Source organism: Spermophilus citellus (genome assembly GCF_964194105.1).
Source record: "Spermophilus citellus genome assembly, chromosome: 5".
In the NCBI taxonomy this organism is placed as follows: domain Eukaryota; kingdom Metazoa; phylum Chordata; class Mammalia; order Rodentia; family Sciuridae; genus Spermophilus; species Spermophilus citellus.
The window spans coordinates 121,197,264-121,220,313 of NC_138186.1; positions in this window are offsets into that span (position 1 = coordinate 121,197,264).

The following is a 23,050-nucleotide window of genomic DNA, read 5'->3' on the forward strand; positions in this document are numbered from 1 at the left end:
GTGGAGCGGGGTTGACGTTCCCCCCTCGGATCTTTGCACAGTGGATGCGCCTATGCTGAGCTTGCGCAGTCGGTGTCTCCTCAACTGTAGCCTTGGCCGTCTAGACCCCCTCCGTGTCGTCCCACGCTGCTCCCCTCCCCCACTGTCGCGAAGCTCCCGCCGGAACCAGCCACGTGCCGCCGGCCGGGCAGGGGGAAACCATTCTCAAGCTGCTTTCGGGCTTCGGAACCGTCCCCCTTCTCCGGTGGGGGTGCAGCCCATGGCCATAGTACCTGGTTGCCTACTTTTCTCATTTATTTTTTTCTTTTTTGCTGATAATTGCTCCGAGTTACTGACTTATTACAGATATTAAGGGAATAGTGAACTGCCTGGGTTTGAATAAGCATTTATGGAACTCTTGCATTAGGCTTGGTTCTAAGCATTTGCATTTATAATGTTTCATTGATATACCCATTTATAATAAATACATATTTAAGGCACCCAACAATGCTGTAATGTGCTATTTCTATTCCTTCTTTGTAGGTGGGGACCCTTGGAAGAACTTGGTCCTTTTAAATAGTGGTCTGGGAAGTTTGAACTCATTCTTACAACTCCACACACCTCAGCTACTCCCCGTAACTGCTTCTGCTGCTAAATTGACGCTGGAATATAGAAATCTAAGAACTTTGAAAACTCCTGGAAGTTACAAATACCTGTGTCCTGGTGTTCAGTAAGTCATTTATCAAGCTCCACCCCTAAGCCAGTCACCTCAAGGTGAGAAGTGGAGGCTGACAATCTGAGATGCTGCACTCTTATTCTATCATTTAACAGTTCTTCCTACCTGCACATTCTCCCTCTCCATCCCCTCACCCTGCAAAAGAGGCCTTTTTGGCGCAAGAACCATTTGGAGCCACTAGCAGGAAAAAAAAATATATATATATTTTTTTTCCTCGATTTCTGAATCCCCAAATGTTCATACTTAAGGCTGCAATTTTTATAGACTTTAACTCAAGAGATTTAGAATAAGTCAGTTCAAGGTGGCTCTTGCTGCATTCTCCTTCCCCAAAGTTTGTAGCTTTAATGAGACCCCAGGTGACTGTTGCATTTGGTACAGGGACCACAGAAAGAAACACTGGCTTAGAGGTAAAAGTTAATTACATGGTATTGACTTCCTAAGTTTTTTTCTTACCAATTCCAAAGTCAACCTGGAAGATTCAGAGAATAGAATAAGTTAATTTAGTAAAAATTCATTTTTTTTCCTCTGAGCTGACAAAGTAAAGTCTGAAGAAAACTTATTTCCTTCAGGAGACCTCCCTTCTTTCCTCCCAGTGAGGCTGTTCTCTGTACCCTTCCATGGAAGTAAAGCATTATGCTTTACCAGCTCAGCACTTCGAATTATACAGTTGTCCACAACTTCACTAAGAATGACCAACCAGAACAGTATTTCATAAAAGCAGGAGCTAAGTCTGTCATATATAATTGTTTCTTAGTGCCTGTAACTTCCAGCAAGTCACACTTTGTTTCTGAATTGCTTTATCTGTAAAATGGAGAGTAATTTCTCACATGAATATTAGGAAGCTCATTAAAATTATTACAGAGTGTTTTTTAAACAAGTATATAAATATAAGAAATGGTTTTGATTGCTTTTAATAATAGTAATAATAGCTATTATTATTGTTTGCATCATAGCACCTAATAACAAATCTTTTGGTTGGTTGAGGAACTTGCTATATTATTTATTATTTAAGCATTTTAGATGCGTAGAAGTACATTATTTTAACCTTAGAAATTGGGACTGGAGAAGAAGTGTGGAGAGTTGGCCATAAGATTTGTGTTCCTAACCATCTGTAATGGACCTTAGGTTATCAGAATTAAAAGTAGATTCAGCTATTAAAATCCACCCACAAACTGCAAACATCATTTACCATATTTAAACTCATCTCTATCAGCCCTTTTTAAATAATGATTTTTAGACCATATGCAAAAGAAAACAGGCTGAAAGCAGAGATAATTCTTAGGATACATAGTTGAAGATTGTCCTTTCCTTAAAATATTTTCTATCATTCCTAATCTGTTCATAGTAGTGTGTTATTTTTAATTTTGAAGCTGTTTACTTTGAAATTATTCAATAAAATGGTATATTAATAAGACTCTTTAGAAACAGTGCTCTTTAGAAACTGATTGCTTCATCTTATGCTAAAAATTACACCCTGCTGACAACCACAACAGAAGTTTAATTTTTAGCTGGTAAAAAATAATTATTCATTAAGTTTATTTCTGCTCTAAGAAAATTTATATTCTTGGTATGAAATTCTATTTAGCAATTTTAAGGAAAAGGTAGAAAAGTATAGTGACACACTATGGTAACGACAAACGAAACTGGCCTCAAGTTGAATTCTGACTTCCATGTAAGCATGGTGCCTATTTTTTATGCAGTACTACAAATTATAACTCAAAAATCTGAATAAGAACACTACAACAATGAAAGGTTATAGTTTATATTGTTATTTGAATTATGCTTTTTTTTTTTTTTTTGTGGTGCTGAGGATTGAACCCAGGGTCTCATACGTGTAAGGTGAGCACACTACCGCTGAGCCACAACCCCAGCCCTGAACTATGCTTTTTTGTAAGATTCCAAATTACTTATGATATTAAAAATGCATTTTGAACCATAGCTTATCTGCTAACTTACTCAGTTACATTACACCTTTCAAGACATTCCTGTTAGCTGATTGATTAATGCTTTGCCTGTGACCTTCAATACACATTCTCACTTTGATCTTCCTACCTATTTGCCCAAATTTTCTACTAAATTTCTACACCCACACTGTTGAAAATATCAACTTGTGTCTCCTTAACATCTTATGTATTTTAATTCTTCTTTCCTATTTCAATATTTTTTAACTCCTTTCAAATCTGATCATCATTCCTCTCTACTTACTACCAGAACTATACATGGAATTAGAGTACGTATGTTGTGGCCATGAGATATAAAGTGTAAGGATGAGGACAGTGGAAAATGATGAAAGAGACCTGGGTCCTTCATGACCTCATTTCTCATTTTTAGTTGTAACATACCTGGATCTCTTATCTCTGGACTTCTGGTTATATGAGAGAAAAAAGAAGAAGAAACAAACAAACAAAAATTCAGTTAAACCACTGTATAGGTTTTTATATGCAGCTGAAAACAATCCTAATTCATGTGAACTATGAAGTAGATGTTAATTCATAAATATCAGGGGTTTCTGGCCATTTCTACTAATAAACTATAGGTATTTGTTGGAAGATAATTCTTCATAGATTTCTGAATATCTTGAAGTTGAAAGTACTGACTGCCTTTTGTTCTAAACCTTTTTTTTCATGGATGACTGTACATTGAACAACTTTAGAAGCTAGAGAAAATGACTTTCCTTGGAAAAAAGAGCAGGTATGCTTAGTTTAGTATTCATTACTGAAAAGTCAGGTTCTCTAAATTTAGGGGTCCTTTCCTATAATAGAATCCAACCTAAATATATGTATTATGTGGCCCTCTTCATTTAGTAATGAGAGTATAGGGTAGTGGTGGAAAAAATATTAACTGATACTACTAGTCACTGCTATTGCTCTGAGTAATAAATCATGATATCTGTCTCTAATACTTGAATGATGACATTGTGGTTGGAACTACTTTCAAACTCTTTGTTTCTTGGAAGTTTTTGGTTATGGAGATAGGCAGAGACATGGCTATTTGGAAAAGGAAAGATGAAGGCTTTGTTAGCCAACTAACAGAATTTGAGGAAGGGCTGTATGAACTAGTAGTAAACACATTGACCAGATTGTATAGTCAGTTAGAAAATAAATGGTCCTCCTCTACAGTATTGCCTGTTAATGAGAAATTAGGGAGGGGGTTGAGGCAAATACCAGGAAATAGCTTTAGAGGCTGTCCTGATTGTTTTAACTTTCCTCACCAGGTAGACAGTGTCAGCCTTGTTCCCTCAGACTTGCTCATGTTGACCCAATTAGGGACCCCCAAATCTTAACCAGCATTTTCTTTCTAGGGATACCCTATTTGCATTTAGGACTGTATGTGGAAGTGAGACATTGGTTTTTCTACTTCCAATATCATAGTGATTGAACCTTTGGTGTGGTCATAAGAGATTGTCAAGTGTATAAGGGAGCTGGAGTAGATCACATAGCCCTTACACAACTGTGGAGAGCTTCTGAAAGAGGGTGTTATGGTTTGGATGTGATGTGTCTCCCACAAGCCCACATGTGAAACAATGCAAGAAGAGTCAGGAGAAATGATTGGGTTGTGAGAGTCTTAACCCAATCAGTGAGTTAATCATTTGATAGTGGTAACTGAAGTGGTAGGGTATGGCTGGAGGAGTTTGGAATTAGGGTGTGGCTTTGGTATGTATATAAATCTATAAATCAATCAATCTATCTATCTATCTATACACACACACACACACACACACACACACACACACACATATTTGTATATGGAAAGTGTGGAGTCTCTCTCTCTGCCTCCTGGTCACCATGATGTGAGCTGCTTTCCTCTGCCACCCGCTTCTACCATAATGTTCAGCCTCACCTTGAGCCCTGAGGAATGGAACCAGACTTCTATGGACTAAAACCTCCTTCAAATAAACTCTTCTTTCTCTGTAGTTATTCTGGTAAGATCCTTTAGTCAAAGCAATGAAAAAACTGACTAAGATGGAGGGCCACTTCAGTTACTTGGAGAAACTATCCAAAGGAATATCTAACTCATGTATGTTCACTTGGTGATTAGTCCTAATGATGGGAGTCAGTTAGGTAGAAAAGGTGATAAGAATTTGGGCTAGGGTTGTGGCTCAGTGGTAGAGTGCTTGCCTAGCATGTTTAAGTACTGGGTTTGAACCTTAGCACCACATTAAAAAAAAAAAAAAGAATTTGTCCCTGAGTTTAGCACAGCTTAAGTGATCAGAGACATCCCTTGAACTTTAGAATACAGTCAGATCTGCCTTAACTCAATGACCAATTTATCTTAGTTGATAAAATGAAACTAGAAGGCAGATTCCTAAGGATCTCTAATACATCCAGCTGTAAATAGAAAGGATAAATAAGAGTCATAAAGATGAAGCCCCCAGCTTTCTTAAGTACAATGTGATGGTTTATTGGATTTTAGAAGTTTGAAGGTCATCATTGAGGTCAACATTACAGATTAGCCTTATCCTGCTGCTTAGATGTTTTTGAAGTGCAGTAACCAAATGCTATATAAGACAGATGGAATAAAGCCTCTGTTAGATTCATCAGAATGGTTAAATGGAGTCACATATTCAAGTGAACATTTAAGTTCTGCCAAGAACATTTAGGAGTGGATTGTTACAAGAGTCATATCTATCTTGGCCTTGAGAATTCCTGCACGTTCTTGCTACAAATGCCAGATTGCAAGCCTTATCTATCTCCTGAGACTGAGCAGCATCTTTAGCTAAACACATAGACAACTAAGTAGGTCAAGGTGCCCATGCCACACGCTATTGTGTAACCACTCACTATTGGGGTAAGGGAGACTGACTTGTTTGCTGCTTGCTCTACAGGTTTTTTTTTTTTTTTTTTTTTTTAAAGAGAGAGTGAGAGAGGAGAGAGAGAGAGAGAGAGAGAGAGAATTTTTAATATTTATTTTTTTTTTTAGTTCTCGGCGGACACAACATCTTTGTTGGTATGTGGTGCTGAGGATCGAACCCGGGCCGCACGCATGAGAGGCGAGCGCGCTACCGCTTGAACCACATCCCCAGCCCCACTCTCTACAGGTTTTTGTCCTTGGTTCTAGGTTTCTTTTTCACAATGCAACCCACCAATCATGCAAGCATCATCTGAGTCCATGGGATATGAGGACAAAAGAAACTGATGAAAATATGCAGATGCTTATGCTGTTTGTTATGCTGTAAGTAATAAAGTACTTGGTCTCTGACCCAGGATTCTAGTGACTTCTGCCAGCAACCATGAATCTACAGCAGTTTAACTTATTAACTTGCAAGAAGGATGAAATTTTAAATGCTTCAAAGTTCATTACAGTATATAACATCAAAGCCTTATTAGCAAGGAGAAATTTTCCTCTATAACATGACCCCACAGATAATTGATATTCAATTTTGTGTGAATCCTAGATTCTTATTTCAGACCATAGGTGGAAAAATGAGAACATTCCTTGGAAACTACACATACACTTTGGAAAGGTTTAATTGGAAAACTATTGAATTTGTAGTTAACAAATTTAAATGCTGTAATCTGTTGTTCTTATGTTAATGTGCAAATGTTGTAGTATTAATTGAAAGGACTTGAACACAATCACAAATGGTTGGTGATTCATCTTTTTCATATGAATATGGACAGGAAATGCTAATAGTTCAGGATAGCTATTACTCCGCAGTAGTGGAGGTTAGATTGTGCTAAGTGATCTTTTGCTATTGCCTTCTTTTTCTCTTTTTAAATTGAACTTGTTTTCCTTATCCAAAATTTTCACTACTGTGTGCCAAGAGATTACTGTATCCTCCTTAAGATAATAATAACTTCCATCTGGGTTTGTACAACCAAAGAGACTGCATTTTTTTTTTTTTTTTTTTTTTAGTGCTACTAACTCTTGTTTTCTGAAGTAAAGTTTTCACATTTTCTAGGGCATTGACCTTTTCACAATGAACTCTGGCCTGATTTGTGCTGGGTAGCAATTCTCCTTCACTGGATGTTTGGTATAATGACCTGGGGTCATTGGGATTGGCCACCTTGCTTTGTGGGAATAGTTTGACATTAGTTGTATATGCGATTGGTATAATAATAATAATAATAAACAAATGTGTTTACATTTGTTGGTGAGTTAGAAAACTTTTTTCCAGACAAAACGTTAAAAAAAGACAGGACATTGAGTCTTGTTTACTCCCCTATTAGTTGCTTTATAGTTTGCTTTTATTCTGTGTAAAGACCTTTTTATTCATAATAGTAGCTTAAGTCAAACTCATTTTCATTTCTTCTTAATCAATTCACCAAGTTGCTTAAAAATATGATATAAATAGTATTTAAATTTATATAGAATTTTCCTAACTCCTCTGATGTAATTCTACATTTATCCTCTGTCATCTTTAACTTAAAGCTTACCTCCCTATTTTTACCTGTATTTGTTCACATACAAATATCTCCTTTTACAAAACTATTAGGCAAGTGTATTAGTTTTCTAGTGTTGCCACAACAAAATACCATGGTTTGAGAAACTTAAATAATAGAAATTTATTGGCTAAAAGTCCAAGATTAAAGTGTTGATAGGGTTAGTTTCTTCTGAGGTCTCTCTTAGGCTTGCAGATAGACCCTTTCTCACTGTGTCCTCACATGGTTATTTCTCTGTGTTGTCTATTGTCTCTTACCAATGCCATTTTAATATAACTTCCTATTTAAAGTACCTATCACCAAATTCAATCATGTTTTATAGTATTGGATATTAAGGCTAAATATATGAGTTTTGAGGGAGAATAATTCAGCCCATAATAATAGGGAAACTTATTTGTCTGGATTGTGGATAACTGATGTGAGTGTACACAAGTAAGTATGTCCCAAGATTAATCCAAACTTTCTGACATCAAAATGACCCTACTTATGCTCTAATTACTTTATGAAATGTGTCAAAATACCTTCCCATAAAACTTTCTAGGCAAGATTATTACCTGGAAAGTGTTCTTGGTGGCCAATTCTGGTTATCATAAGCATAAAATGAATGCATTTGAAGGGAATTGGTGGGAAAGAATTGGTGGGAAAGCCAGAGTAATAGGCCTGGGAAATTGACAGGAATCAACTGATGTAAGATGAGTAGAACCATTGTTGAACGTCTTCATGTAAGAAACCTGGTTATGATGTCATTTCTACAGTAGACATCATCTACCATTGTTACTACCATCATCCTCAGTTCCAGATCCTGTAATGAGCTTCAGCCATCAATTGTCAAGATAAATTCTAAATTTTCTTCTCTGTGTCATTTACTTCAGGATAAAAGTACTGAACAGGAGCATCCAATAAACAGCTTTTAGGTTATATCCAGCTGCCAAGAATCACAGGGAGAAAGTGCCTCATCTTTTTGGTGGGAGATGAGACAATGGCTCACATCTAAATGCATCAATGGCAGACTGCCCAAACACAAGAGGGTTGTGATGCTGGAAAGTTAAATAACATCCAGCCTTTGGATTCATATGGCTAATTTTGATCAGTTCTGATGATCTTGTTATTAGACTCAAAGACTCATCTTTTTCTAAAATAACTTGAAAAGTATAATTCCTATCATAAAATTTTCAACAACAAAAAAATTCTTGGATGAAATAAAGAAAACTTACTGATATCAGATTCAGTTTAGGTCATTGTGAGGGTTAATTTTATGTTTCAACTTGACAGGGCCACTGTGCCAAAACATGTAGTAAAACATTGTTCTGGATGTTTCTGTGTGATTGTCATTTGTAGGTGTCATTTGGTCTGGGCCTGAGGTACCCAGATATTGGGTATAAACATATGCAAGCAAAACACATTCTCTGTATGGAAAGCTGACCAGCCATAAAAATGCATGAACTTCTGATAAATATAACATTAATCAGACCATTGTTTGTCAAGGGCTGGTGCTGAGAATGGGGTAATATCTGAAAAGGGCTTAGAGAATTTTTAGGGTGATGGAAATAGTCTATGTCTTGATTGTGATGATGATATTTGTCTGTACATGTTTGTCAGAATTCATAGAATAATACAACTAATAAGGATAATTTGTTTGTATGTAAATTATGCCTCAAGCTGATGTAAAACAAAATTAAGTTATATTCTATAGAACTGAAATCAGGTATACTATGGCTCTCCTGTATTACAGGTTTCTTTTAAATAACAGGACACCACAGAAAATAACGAAGGAACTAACTGAATAGGTAAGTTAATTTATATGTTTTGCTGAGTTTCTTTCTCCATATTTTCAAGTACTTTAAAAGTACTAATAGCAGGCAGTCAAGATTTTTGCTTTTCCCAATAAGAAACTATTCAGTATCTTTATAATAAATATTTATCAGAATTCAGCTTGACTCATTTTATTCCATTAACACTTTTCTATTTTCTTTATTACTCACTGTTTTCCATTACATACTTCTAATCACTCATTGTCTAAGTAAAGAGTTGAAGGGGGGATTTACCTTACTTTCATTTCTTAATTTAATAATTATTCTACTAATATTTTAGTATAATAGAAAACACCTCAAGTAGATTTCCTAAAAAGTAATTTGTGAATTGAACTATGGTATATTAAAATCATGTTTTAAAGCATTTAGAGAATAACCTTGATGGAATTTTCTGATTATAAAAGTTCCTGCCAGGGCTGGGGTTGTGGCACAGAGGTAGACAGCTCACCTAGCACATGCAAGGCACTGAGTTCGATCCTCAGCACCACATAAGAAAGCAAATGAATGAAGTGAAGGTATTGTGTCCAACTGCAACTAAAAAAAATTAAAAATAAAAAGTGCTTGCAGTTAGTACTTAGTTGGTACCTAGAAAAATATTTATGAAATTTTCTTTCCCTTCTCTCCCTGCTTCTTTATTGTCCTTTCCTATTTCTTTCAGAACTATCTATACTTTCAAGTCTGTTGTTTTAGCAACACAGATATGACCCTAGAATAGATTATATAACGTGAATTTGATGCCTGACAAGTTAGAGGGTGTTTTACTGGGAAAAGAGTATCGAGCCCCACATGTAGTAAAATTATTCCATTTTCAAATATTTGATGATAAGCTTATAATTTTATGATTAGTGACCATAGACAAAAAACAAAAGAGTTGTGTTATTAATGATGATTGTAATATAAAGGCACTGGGACACTAGCAGTTTCTATTGGCAGCCTGATCACTTTCCTCTTGTACTGATCCAACTTTACACTTTCTGAAACAAGTGTTCTCACACTTCAGTGTACAGAAAAATCCCCTGGGAACTCATTGAAAATGCCAGTTCCTTAAGCTACTTCCAAAATTTCTAAATCAGAATGTCTATAATGAGATCAGGAAATCTGCATTTTAACAAGCTCCTCAAGGGAATGTAATATAGATGGCGCAAGATCTGCATGTTGAGAAACATTGCTAATGCTTTGTACCCAAACATTTCCTGCAAGTCGGTGTGGCCCATTGAGATTCCTGGACAAAGCATTTTAAAAATCAAGTCGCATAGTCTATGTTAACTATTTTAACTAGTGGCAATCAACCTATTGCCACCATTTTGAAAGTTACTGCCTCCCAGGACCATGTTCATTTGGAATGGATTAGTACTTGAAACTAGGTTTGAATGCATAAAACTGAGTTGCATAGAATTTTAGTTTTGTTTTATATAACATTTAATAGAAACATAAGAAAATATAAATAGACAAAAAGAAAAAAAACATGTCTTCCATCTCTTCCCAGCTCTTAACATTTTAATGCATATATTGGAAAATACTTTCTTTCTTTATAAATAAACATATATCTATGTAAACAGGTAAGAAAATACATTTTGAAACAAAAATAGTGTCTTGTGTTTTATGTGTTGTCTTATAATAAATATACAATGTTTTGAACTTTGCCTATCCCTTTTCAGTAAATTTCTATATAAATAAATGCCAAATCATTTCATGAATAAAGTAAATTTTGTTTAACAAAGCCATATTAAATTTAACAAAAACCTATTTTGTCACTTATAAACATGGCTTTCTTCAAATCTAATACCATAGATCTTTATGCATCTTTATATTTGTCTAGAATTTTCCTTAAGGGTTTTTTGATATATAGTTATCTATGCTTATACTTAGGTCCACTAGCACTATAAAATTGTTTCTTTATGAAGCATAAGGGATGCTTGTGGCTATAGCTTTTGTCTCTCCCTACCCTTTTCTTCCTTTCTTCTTCTGGCTCTTTACTAGGTAAACTTCTCCAAACTCCTGCTCTTCACCCCTCGCTGGGCCAGGATCCTGCTAGGATTGTGTGGCTTCCATCTTTCCATTTCAGGCGTGCACTTGTGATCCAAATTGGACCAGATTATTCCCCCCAGACATTGCAGATTGAGCTAATTGGAGAGACTTATGCTGTGATCTCTTGGCTGTCTTCCATAGCCTTAAGGAGAAACATGTTTGTACAAAGAGCAACTGAGATTAATATAGAGGGAAGTAGAGAAATGATAGATGATTGATAACTAGCTAGCTAGCTAGCTATAAAAACATTTGAGACTCTGGGTCTACCCTTGCCTGAAAGCTAGTACTACCTCTAGATTCCTCAGTCATACTGGCCAATAAATTCCTTTTTTTTATAAACTAGTTGATCTTAGTTTATCTGGATCGATGTCACTTATAAACAAAGGAGTCCTGATTAATACATGTAGCAGGTAAAAAATAAAACTAATAGAAATTCAACAGTCTTATCAACAAATTATTTTAATAGCTATAGACATTTATTTCCTATCATGTTGTCCACTATTTTAAAAGAGTTTCTGCTTTCAAACTTACATGATTTATCACTAAATAGTGAAATTTAACATAGTTAAATTTTCAAGAATACTATGCCTTAAGCAAACTATGATTAATATCAGAGGCTGAAAATTTGGATTAAGACTAAAAGTTTTAAATTTTTCACATTTAAGAACACTATTATATAATATTCTTTTAAATCCTTCTGACAGTACAATGAAAATATGGTATCAAATATAGAAGTTCAATTTACTTATAACTTTTCAAGAACACATACTATACTGCTATACAGTTTGTTTTGCAGTTGCATGGTTTCAATTCATAAAAATTTATGCAGTTTTATTTGCATCATCTTTTCTTAACACATAGTTTGGAACATACAATAGCATGTCAAGTGAAGGATATATGATTAACATTACTTCATAAAATGCAGGGCAAAAACACTGTTACATTTCTTCTTTTTCCTTTTTTTTTTGTTTGAAAACTCATGCATCATATTATTAAGAAGTATAGTGTCTCCTCTTTAAATTTTTTGTCCTAAATTGTCCAGGAAGTTCTGGACATGACTGAGTTCAAAGGAGATCAGTCCTGGCAGAAATGTCCTTGAAGTCCGCAATAGCTCTTCATTGCCACAAGATGTCATGGAAAGAAGAATTTGCAGTGTCTTTCCACTCTCTGCTACAGGGAGGGAGACCTGACAAGATATTCATGATATCCTTCTAGTTTATTCCCATTCCCTGAGGATCATCCACTGTTTTCCAAAACACAACCAGCCTATGAGCATTGCTGGATCCTGAGAAGTTTCTAGGAGTACCTCCAGTGCCTAAAACAGCCCTATCCAATGAATGCTTAGGCTCTTCCCTTTTTTTAAAGGATTGTTGAGAGTCCTGCTATTTCTCTTTATTTGCCTTTTCTTTCTTTTTCTTTTCTTCTTTTTTTTTTGTTGGACACAATGCCTTTATTTTATTTATTTATATTTATGTGGTGCTAGGAGTGAACCCAGGGCCTTGCACATGCTAGGTGAGTGCTCTACCACTGGGCCACAACCCTAGCCCCTTAATTTGCCTTTTCATTACAGTTATAGATAATGTTTTTACATGTTTTTATTACATTTTTATTTTTTTTCATTTTTATTTTATTTTTTACATATCTTTTGGTATATTATAACTATATATCATAATATGATTCATTATTATATATTTGTACATGCATACTATACAATAATATAATTTGGTCAATATAGTTCCCCAAAATTTCCTCCTTCTCTCTCCTCCGTCCTCCCCACTGGTCCTTTTTAGCTATTAGTCTCCCTTAATTTTTCTTTTTTCTTTTTTTAAAGGAAGCATTTTATTCATTCATTCATTCATTTATTTTTTAAAGAACTATATTTCTTTTTTTTTTAATTGATTTTATTTTTTTAAATACACGACAGCAGAGTCTCCCTTAATTTTTCATGAGATCACTACCAACTACCTTTCTTTTCCCTTTTCCTCTCGCTTCCATACATGAGAGAAAATGTATGACTTTCTGAGTTTAGTTTATTTCACTTAAAAGAATGGAGAGCTTCTTATTTTAATGTAATTTTAAACATCAGTTGAAAGTGTAGGATGAAATTCTTCCATGTATTGTCTCCCCAGATTCACCAATAATTTATACCTTTTTTTAAGTGAACCATTTCAAAGTAGGTTGGAAACATTTTGATGTATATTTTCTAAGAACTAAGACATGCATTTATATACAAAATAGAATTACCAAAATTAAGAAATAGCATGTCTTGCAATCCTGTTTTCTAATCTAGAGTTCACATTAGAACTTCCACACTATCTCAATCATGTTTTTTATATCTTCTTTTTCTGCTAGTTTCAGAATCACTCCAGGATCATGTATTATGTTTAGCTGTGATATTTGTTTAGTCTCCTCTATTTAGGAATAGTTCCTCAACCTTTTTTTTTTTCCTTCTTGAGCTTACCATTTAGAGTCTAGGCCAGGTTGATTTTTAGTTATTGTTTTTTGTTTGCTTTGTAGAAAGTCTTTCTTTTCATGTTGGTCTGATCTTTCTTATTACATTGCATTTTTGGTAGAAATACCACAGCAGTGGTATTTATCCTTCTTAGTGCATCAAAACAGAAGATGCATGATATCTATTTTCCGAATTATTAGTCATGTCAACCTGAGAATTTTAAACAGTATCCCTCAAGTTTCTTAATTGTATGTTTTTTTTTTAATTTTTACCTTGATATATAATAGGTTACTTGTGGGAAGACACTTTGAGGCTTCCTATGTGGTTGCTTAGTGTTTCTCACACTGTGATTAGATGAATTCTAAGAATGAACATACCTAAAGAATAAAATTGAAGAATGTGGCATTTAAAAAATATTTATTTATTTATTGTACTGGGGACTGAACCCAGGGGAGCTGAGTTACATCCCCCATCCTAGTCCTCTTTAAATTTTCAGACAGGATCTTGCTAAATTGCTGTGGCTGGCCTTGAACTTGTGATCCTCCTGATTCAGCCTCCCAAGTCAATGGGATTGCAGTTTGAAGATGGCATTTCTACAATTTTGCCTCAGAAATCACATAAATTTATTTCTATAGCATTATCTTGGATGAGGCAATCACAAAGGTGCAATCACATTCAAGGCAAGGGGACATACAGCCCACTGTTCCATGAGTGGAATGGCAAGATCACATTTAAGAAAACCATTATAGATTGAAAGTGCCATTACAGCTATCTGAAAAACTGTGTCTGCCACATAAGGGACACCATGTACACTGAGTCACTGACCTTTTCCTCCAGCTATACCACTGCTCTATGTGTTCAGTCTGTTTAATTGTAGGCCTCTGTGAACCCTCTTAAGATGACGGTTTTCAGAGGAGCCCTGGTTTTAACCTCTTGTGGATTTTTTGGGACCCAATCATCTCGTATGACTCTTGCTGCCACTATGCAGTGTAGACATCTGGAAGATGAAAGATGCCACACTCCTGTGAGTCATGTTGACAAAGAACAGAACATAGGCAAAAAGGACCCACATGTTGTCCTCTGTCTCAGAGGAGACTACTTATAAACAGTGGTTGACTTTCTGCCCTCTTTGTTCTCCAGTTCCCTTCGGCTACTGTGTTTATATATTGGTCCTAGAATCTGTGCACAGCTAATAATTGGCTTCTACTCATTGCCCAACGAGAATTTGGATTTTATACTATAAGATTCCTGAGGTGGTGGGAACTTTTGGAACTCTGTTTCAAACATAGAATAGAACTTTTTGTTCTACTCCTTGAATGGATTGATATGCTTCAAATTTTCTACTTGTTAGGTATATTTAGCAGCTGTGGGAATGAGGGGTTTGTGGATATAGTAATCTGCCTCAACATATTCATCTAGTATGAGTTAGCTAAAAAAATCATAATTTTATGGGAGAATATTATATGTACACACACATAAAAAAGGACAAAATATTTGAACAGATACCTCATCAAAGAATATATTCAGATGTTAAGTAAGCATTTAAAAATATGATCAACCCAGTCATTAGGGAAATGCACATCTAAACCACAATAAAATTCCCATACACACCTATTAGAATGTCCATGATTAAAAAGACTGACCACCTCAAGTGTCGGCAATTAGAACTCTCATACACAATTGGTGGAAATGTAAAATTGTAAAGCTACTATGGAAAATTATTTGACAGTTTCATTGAAATTTACATACATTTGTCTTATCATTAAGCCATTAAATATTTATCCAAGGGAAATGAGAACATATAAACATAAAAAGATCTGTACATGAATGGTCATAGGGGCTTAATTTATAATAGCCAAAAATTTGAAATGCTCACTAACATTTATTAATGGATGAATGGAAAAAAAACATTGTGATATGTTTATACAGTGCAATATCATCTTACTTAAAAAATAATGAACAGTTGATAAGTTGAAAAAACATGAATATATTGCTAGACATACTGTGTGACTCCATTTGTGTGAAATGCAAAGTATAAGGACAGAATGCAAATCATTTGTTGCCTAGAGATGGGAGGAACAGTGGAGAGATGCTGAAGGGAGGGAAGTATTACAATTGGCCAAAAGGAAACTTGGAAGTTATGGATATGTTAATTATCTTGATTGTGATGATTTTATAAGTGTGTACATAGGTCAAAACTTATCAATTGTATACTTTAAATATGTGCAGTTTGCTGTACTTGAGTTATTCCTCAAATAAATGGAAAATTAAGACTACTGTGTAGTCTAACATAGATATCTATTATACACGCTTATAATAGGAAGATTTCAATTCACAAATTGGGGGATAAAAATGAGATCATATTACTTTTTTTAAGAGAGTCCATTCCATTTAATCTTTGGTCCCTTTAGGATTCCATGGGGATAAACTTGAAAATACTGGGGGTTCTTTGTCCCAAAGGGCCACAGTTACCATTTTCAGGAAACCAGGTTGTCCACTGAGGCCGCCTGCTGCTGTCTCTGCTGTTTCCATCAGTGGCCCTTCAAGATGCCAGGCGAGGAGAGGTTCTGGCATCAGTCACATGCTATGCCCAGAACATAGCATGTGACTTATTTCAGTTTACATCCAAACATGCACACAGTCTATTTCCCTTAACTCCACACAGATTATTTGCTCCATATAAATAACCAAGCATACCTAGAAGAGCAATGCTGGTGAATTATAGTATAATTCTCAAGTTTAGATTTTTCAATATGAAATATTCCCATAAGAGGGTCACCACCTAAATTTCTTTCTATTAAAAACCTTATCTTGTCAGGTGCAGTGGTGCATACTTGTAATCCTAGTGGCTTGAGAAGCTGAGGCAGGAAGATAGCAAGTTCAAAGCCAGCCTCAGCAACTTAACAAGGCCTAAGCAACTTAGTGAGACCCTGTCTCAGAATAAAAAAAACAAAAAGAGCTGGGGATGTGGCTAAATGGTTAAGCACCCCAGGTTAAATGCCCAGTACCAAAACAAACAAACAAACACACGTATCTTTTATTGTGATTGTTGTGGGGAGAACTATGTTTAATAAATGTATATTGTTCTCCATTGTCCTTAGAATCTTAGATTGTACATTCTAGCACACATTTAAGATGACCTCAAATTAATCTCTGAGAACAATGTATGGTTACTAATTTTCTTTTTATAAATAATTCCATTACGTATTTCAAAATGAAGGGCATCATCTAAATATAGTAATGTCTTCATTTCTAGGGAATGAAACTGCCACTAACTGTACAAAAGGTAATTCCATGGTTGGAAAAAGTAATGTTAGTTTTCCTCAAAGAAACATCATAGACTCCAGGGATGGGAATTTGGAATTGTTTTTGGGATGGGTACAAGATTGGACTCTGTATCTTTAAGTAATTAGAACCCCACAAGTCCATGAAGATTCCCTAGTGCCTCCCCCAACCCAGTCCTCCTTTCCCAGGGGAAGTCACTGTGAATGAGGAATTTAAGCAGCTGAGTTAGGCATGGAGGACAATTAATGCATAAGGGAAGTCCAGGGGTCAGCAGCAAAGCTCTTCAGCTCCTTAATGTTTCTAATATTGAACCAAACAAAGCAATACAGGGAGTTGATTAGAATAAGCTAGTTAATCCAGTAAATTTACTCATGCCCAGGCATGCTGCTTTTAGATGAATTCAGGTGGCAGAGAAGAATCAGTTTCTTTCAAGCTGTTATAGGGCTAAAGATATGTTTTCCCTCTTTCTCATTAAAAAGTGCCTAAGAATGTTGGGAATATGCAAATTCTGCTGTATGACTGGGATCTTCAAAACTGCTTTGTTAACCGTTCCAACCACTGTTTATGGCTTTGTGTAAATGGAGTCTGTCCTTCCTTGGGCACTTACCTGCTGATGCATGTGCAAGAGCTGGAACCCATTGCCCACCCTTTGAATGGTGGCGATAAAAGGAATGTTCATGAATTCCCAGGCTGCCTCTGCCATGGCTGCATCTTTGATTTCCACAGATACATTTGGAGGATGATGCTAGATAGGCAGTAGAAAAGCCAAGAGAGTAATAATGGCCATCTTACAACAATGCTATCATGGTGACTGCCCTTGGCTTTTCCTCATCTGCAGCAGCTACATAGTTTTAACACTTTCAGAATGATCACGTCATCAAAGTCAGCACAATTGGTCATGGGCCATTTTGTGGGTAGCAAAATTATGCGTCCATATAGCTAGTTCCATGAACTTAAATCTTTTTATAGCAAGCATAGAATTTCTATTCAGAATTCCCCACATGCTCCCACTTTTTAGAAAGGTAATTACATGGAAGGGTAGTATTTGGCTTCTACCGAAATTACCTTTTTGGATTTCACCAAAAAGCAGAGAAATATAGATAAGGTACAAATGGAGCAATCTCTATTTAGAGGCAAACTTTGCAATGGAAGGCCAATAAGGATCTGAGAAGACATAAAACCCCAAATGTAAATATTTGTGATTATCTGTGTTTTGTGATTTATGACACTGACTACTAAAGTTGTGTGTAATACTTTGTATTTTATAGTGCAGAATAATTCTGTGAATTACGGTGTTGGAAAATCTGTAAAATTGAGCAAGATTCTGAATCCGGTAGGGTTTGTTGGGCTGAATGAAACTCAAATCATTACTCAAAATTGCTTAGTAAAGATATTTAGTATATTTCTAAGAGGGATTTAGAGGGTAAGTAGGCCTCAGTGTTGGTTAGTTCATTACCTCAGCAATTTTATGAGAGACCAGGTTCCTCAGATAACTTTTTCTATGACCCAGAGTCAGCCCCATTCTAAGGCTTGTATCAACTTGTGTCTAGTAGGGGAGATATAGACACAATGGGTCTAAGATTTCTCATCGGTCTCCTGGCCAGCCTGGATCACAGGTGCAGTCTGAAGTGGTAACTGTGGCCATGGAAAAGTTAGACACTCTTTGGTTTAGAGTAGACTATACTCCACCTTATGCTGAAAATGGGTTACAAGTTTAGGATTATTGATCCCTTCAAGACTTGGACTTGTCATTTGTTCCTGCCCAGAAGCCACTATTGCATCTAACTAGTCATCTATAGCTAGAGTGACCTTCTTCTTTTACTGCAAAGTTCTATTTGTGGTTTTCTGTATTTGTCACATCAAGAAAACACCCTGAGCAGCTTAGAATAATCAGAACCACCAGACCCTCCAGGTAAGGGATACAGTGGCTTCCCAGCAGCAGGGGGCTGTGTACAGCAAAGGTGTGCCTCTTACTAAAATCAAGGTAGTAAAGAAGAAGGGAATGTGGATGATGTATAGGAGAACTCAGCATCCGCCACATGTAAATAAAATCCAAATCTGATAATCATTTATTAGACATGTAAAAATTCAGTCAAATCACTTAAAAAGAATGGGTTGAAAATTTCTTAAAATGATGAAGACTTCAAATCCAAGAAAGGACACTGAATAAGTGCAGTCTGTCAAAGTAGGATTAAGTTTTAGGTAAAGCATTCTAATGAATTTTCTCTTCCTATTATGCACAGTCTAGATTTACATGAATGTCTCATGTACTTCAATGATTTTAATATCTTTAATAGAACATGAATATATTTTGTTGTTTAAATGTAGATAATACCTAGAAAGCACTCATTTATGTCAGGCAGTAACTATATTCATTGATTTACTCTTCACAATAGGACCATGAAGAAGTGCTATTTTTAATATCCATTTTACACATGACAAAATTGAGAAATGGAAAAGAAATGTTTATATTTGAGATTTTAGGTTCTTCTCTGATCTTCATTAACCTAAGAAAACACAGATATTAAGCCCCCAAACTGTGATTTGGTCCAAAACATTGAACATGATTCAGTGTCTTGTTCTCTTTTATAGATTTTTCAACACTATAATGCACAGAATTATATTGTACTATGAAATATAAGATATTACATGCAACTTTAGTAATTGGTGTTATGAACCACAGGGCACAAATAATCACCAGTGCTTTCCTGTGATCAAACCTAGATAATTTTGTTTCCAAATCCTACTTCTTACAGTTTCTTTCAGGATACTCTGGAAAAGGTAGTGGTTTAATCCAATAGCTGTTAAACTTTTTGAGTCACAGTAAAGTAAACTTAATAAAATAATCTAATGCATATATACTGAAAATAAAAAAAATATTAGAACAATATTATTCTTACTATGGAAGCAAGTATTGTGCTATTTCTATTCCATTCCATTCTATTCTATGTTCTATATTTAAATATCTAGAGGTGAATCACAATATTAATTGTAGTTCAAATAATGGGTTGTAATCCATTTTAAACACTCTGGTAATATAATAGAATTGATTACAGTGATAACATTATATGCTCAATAGTTTTCTTGGTCTGTTTGGGCTGCTATATGGTATTCACCATAAATTGGGTAGCTTATAAACAGAAATTTATTTCTTGCAGTTCTGGAGGCTGGGAAGTCTAAGATCAAGGTATTAGCATATTTGGTGACTGGTGAGATCCAGTTTTCTGATTCTTGTTGTGTCTTCACATGGTGAAGGGGTGAGATTCTCTCTGGGGCTTCTTTTATGAAGGCAGGAATCCCATACATTAGGACTTTACATTCACACCAAAGCAATATCATTTTCTGACCAAAGCTTCCAGTTTCAGGAAAAACAAGGAAGCAACTGGCAGAAGGGTAAATGCAAATTAATCTGAAGGTTCCAAGATAACTTTTAAGGACTTTGAGTTGTGAACAATTAGAAAGGATGATGAACTGGGAGTCAGTAGCAATAGTTGAAAACAAATTGAAACCATATGGATGAGATCACTGGATAAGAATGTTTGAAGTGAGAAGAGAAGAACTGGGGACAGAACTGGAGCACCAAAGTTTTATCAGAGGAGGTGAAGAAGCACACTGAGAAAGGACTGTGCAGGAGTGGTGGAGAAAGATAAGGCCATGAGGCAGCGTGCCAGAGGAGCTAGGAAACCAACAGAGGTTAGCAAGATTGACAATGTTAGATGCTACAGAACAATCACATATCCAAGGTGCTGAGAAGTCTCCACTGGAGCTGTGTTTATGATTCAGTTGAACAGCTGGTGGGAATCTCCATTCACCCATTACCCTAAGTTTTCTATCTGGGCTTATAACTTCTGCTGCTTTAGACTTCAAACCTGACTGTCTATGATTCTTACAGGCCTCTGGGACCTCTAATATGAATGGTTCTGCTTGAAATCCTGCCTGGGCTTAGAGAAATATGCCCTAGTGCTAAGCCCTTGCTTCTGATGGAAATTAATATATATGTAATGTCTACTGTGAGCTAGGTGGGTGTATATCTCCCTGCTCAGGGAATCTCATAACAGTTCTTCAAAAAACAAGATATTTGCCTTTATTTTATAGATAAGATGATAAGGTGAAGCAAAGTGACTTGTGCCAAGTTTCACACTTGTCAAATGGTAAAGCCAGGAGAAGAACCTGGGTCTGTCTGTCTCTGAACAGGGTTCTCCTGTATGACTTACCTGTCTCTTCGGCCAAAAACGGCCCATCCTGCCTTCAACCAACTTTTCTCAGGTGTCCAAGCTTAGAGTTAATTTCTCATACCCTATTGGTCATGGGCTTTGAACCACAAAGTGGTTAGCCAAGTGACCAGCTATTGGGCCTGCCCAGAAATACCTCTGCAATTCTCCTTTCACCTAAATCAATCCATTTTTTTTTAACTAAGAAAAGTGATTCTTTACTTAGGCAAATAGTGTTAGAAACATCAACGCAAGAATAGTTAATCAAGGAATTTAGGATGTTACTACATGAAGTGTCAACTCTTTAACAAACCATTAGCACTTGTCAATCCACTTAATACTGCCAGAATGATAAAGTCCCTATGCTTGGCTCCTCTGCTCACTGTCATTGGAGTCCCCTTGCCATACTTCCTCACCAGCCTCCAATGAGGTCCTAGCATGCTCTGGGTTAAATCCTCAAGAATTATAGCTTTAAGGATTTGTATGTTTTAATGTTAATGGTAGAAGCGAAGAAAATGATAAAGGGAAAATAATTTATGTCACGTATGTGTAATAAAAAAATGTATGTCATGTGTGGAATAGGCTGTTTTAAAATCGGAAGATAATTTTTTAAGAATTAGAATCAGGTCATCACTATCTTTGAACATCATTGTTCTTATTAGTCAAATAATAAATTGGCATGAATTGGCATTCTTGCTCATCAAACAGTCATTATGAATTTGGAAGATTATACTCATCTCGAAGCCTGACCACCTCTGGATGAGCAAAAATCTCCCCTGTGAGGCTGAGTCAGATAGAGTATTTATGGGAACCTCAGGAACTAGCTGTGAGTCTTCTGTGTCTTATTCTCATGGGAGTCTGCTGCAAGCCCATCAGGACAAGCATCCCAACCCATCCCCTTCTCATCTGATTAATTTTGGTCAAAGAATATTTCCCCCAAGTCCTTTTTAATAGCTAGAGCTTATTTACTGAAGTAACAGGAGCTTATGCAAAAGAGAGTTTATTTTAATAAATTATTATTGAAAGAATTTGGAGTGGGCTGGGGATGTGGCTCAAGTGGTAAAGCGCTCGCCTGGCATGCTCAGGGCGTTGGGTTCCATCCTCAGCACCACATATAAATGAAATAAAGATGTTGTGTCCACTGAAAACTGAAAAATAAATATTAAAAAAATTGTCTCTCTCTCTCTCTTTCTCTCTCTCTCTCCCTCCCTCCCTCCCTCCCTCCCTCTCTCTCTCTCTAAAAAAAAAAAATAATAATAATTTGCAGTCATAGAACCTAGGGCAAGCTGCAGCCCTGTCTTAGGAATACCTTGGAATCAATGACTGGACTAAGAGCCAGCCTTCTGGAGTTCTCTCTCACCAAATTCTTCTTTCTCCATCCACTTTATTCATCTCTCTTTGCAGACTGGCTTCTTCTCCTTCAGTCCTATGGAGAAAACATGGCTACTAACAGCTCCTGGATCCACCTACAGAGAATCAGACTTCTCTGTCATTCCTCCAGTGTATGTGAAGACTCACTAATTTGGGTTCAGTTCAGGGTTAAGCAACCATGGTCAGTGAAGAGGAAAAATAATATGAGCCTGGCTGTGTACAGTTACCTGAGGAAACTTGTGGAGGGGCAATTTACAGAGAAAGAGGAGTTCTGGCAAAGAGTATAAGAGCTGCCCATTATATCTCTCTAGAGCTGCATTGCCTAATATGGTAGATAAACCCAGGCCACATGTGGTTTTTAAATTGTAAATGTGAACTTCTTAAAATAAAATAAAATATTGAGTTCCCTGGCTGTGTTAGCCTCATTTCAAGTGCTCCATAGTCACACATGGCTATTGGTAGCTGCATCGGGCAGTGCAGAACATTTCCATCATTGCAAAATTGTTGAATGGCTCTTATTTAGATTTTAGACATTTTTGGTATTATCAGAGAAAACCCCAAGCATTTCAACTATGGAAATAACAAGTTTCTTTGCTACAAGAAAGAATTTAAACCTTTCCTCTAATAATCTGGAAAGAATTTCTCTGGAGACCCCCAGAACTAGTGCTTAATTAAATCCCATTTGAACACTGAGCAAGGCCGCCTAGCCTCATTATACTTGAATTTTTAGTCTGCTTTACCTCTAAACATCAGTGATAATTAATTCAATCATGCAGTTTATTTTTAACATGCAA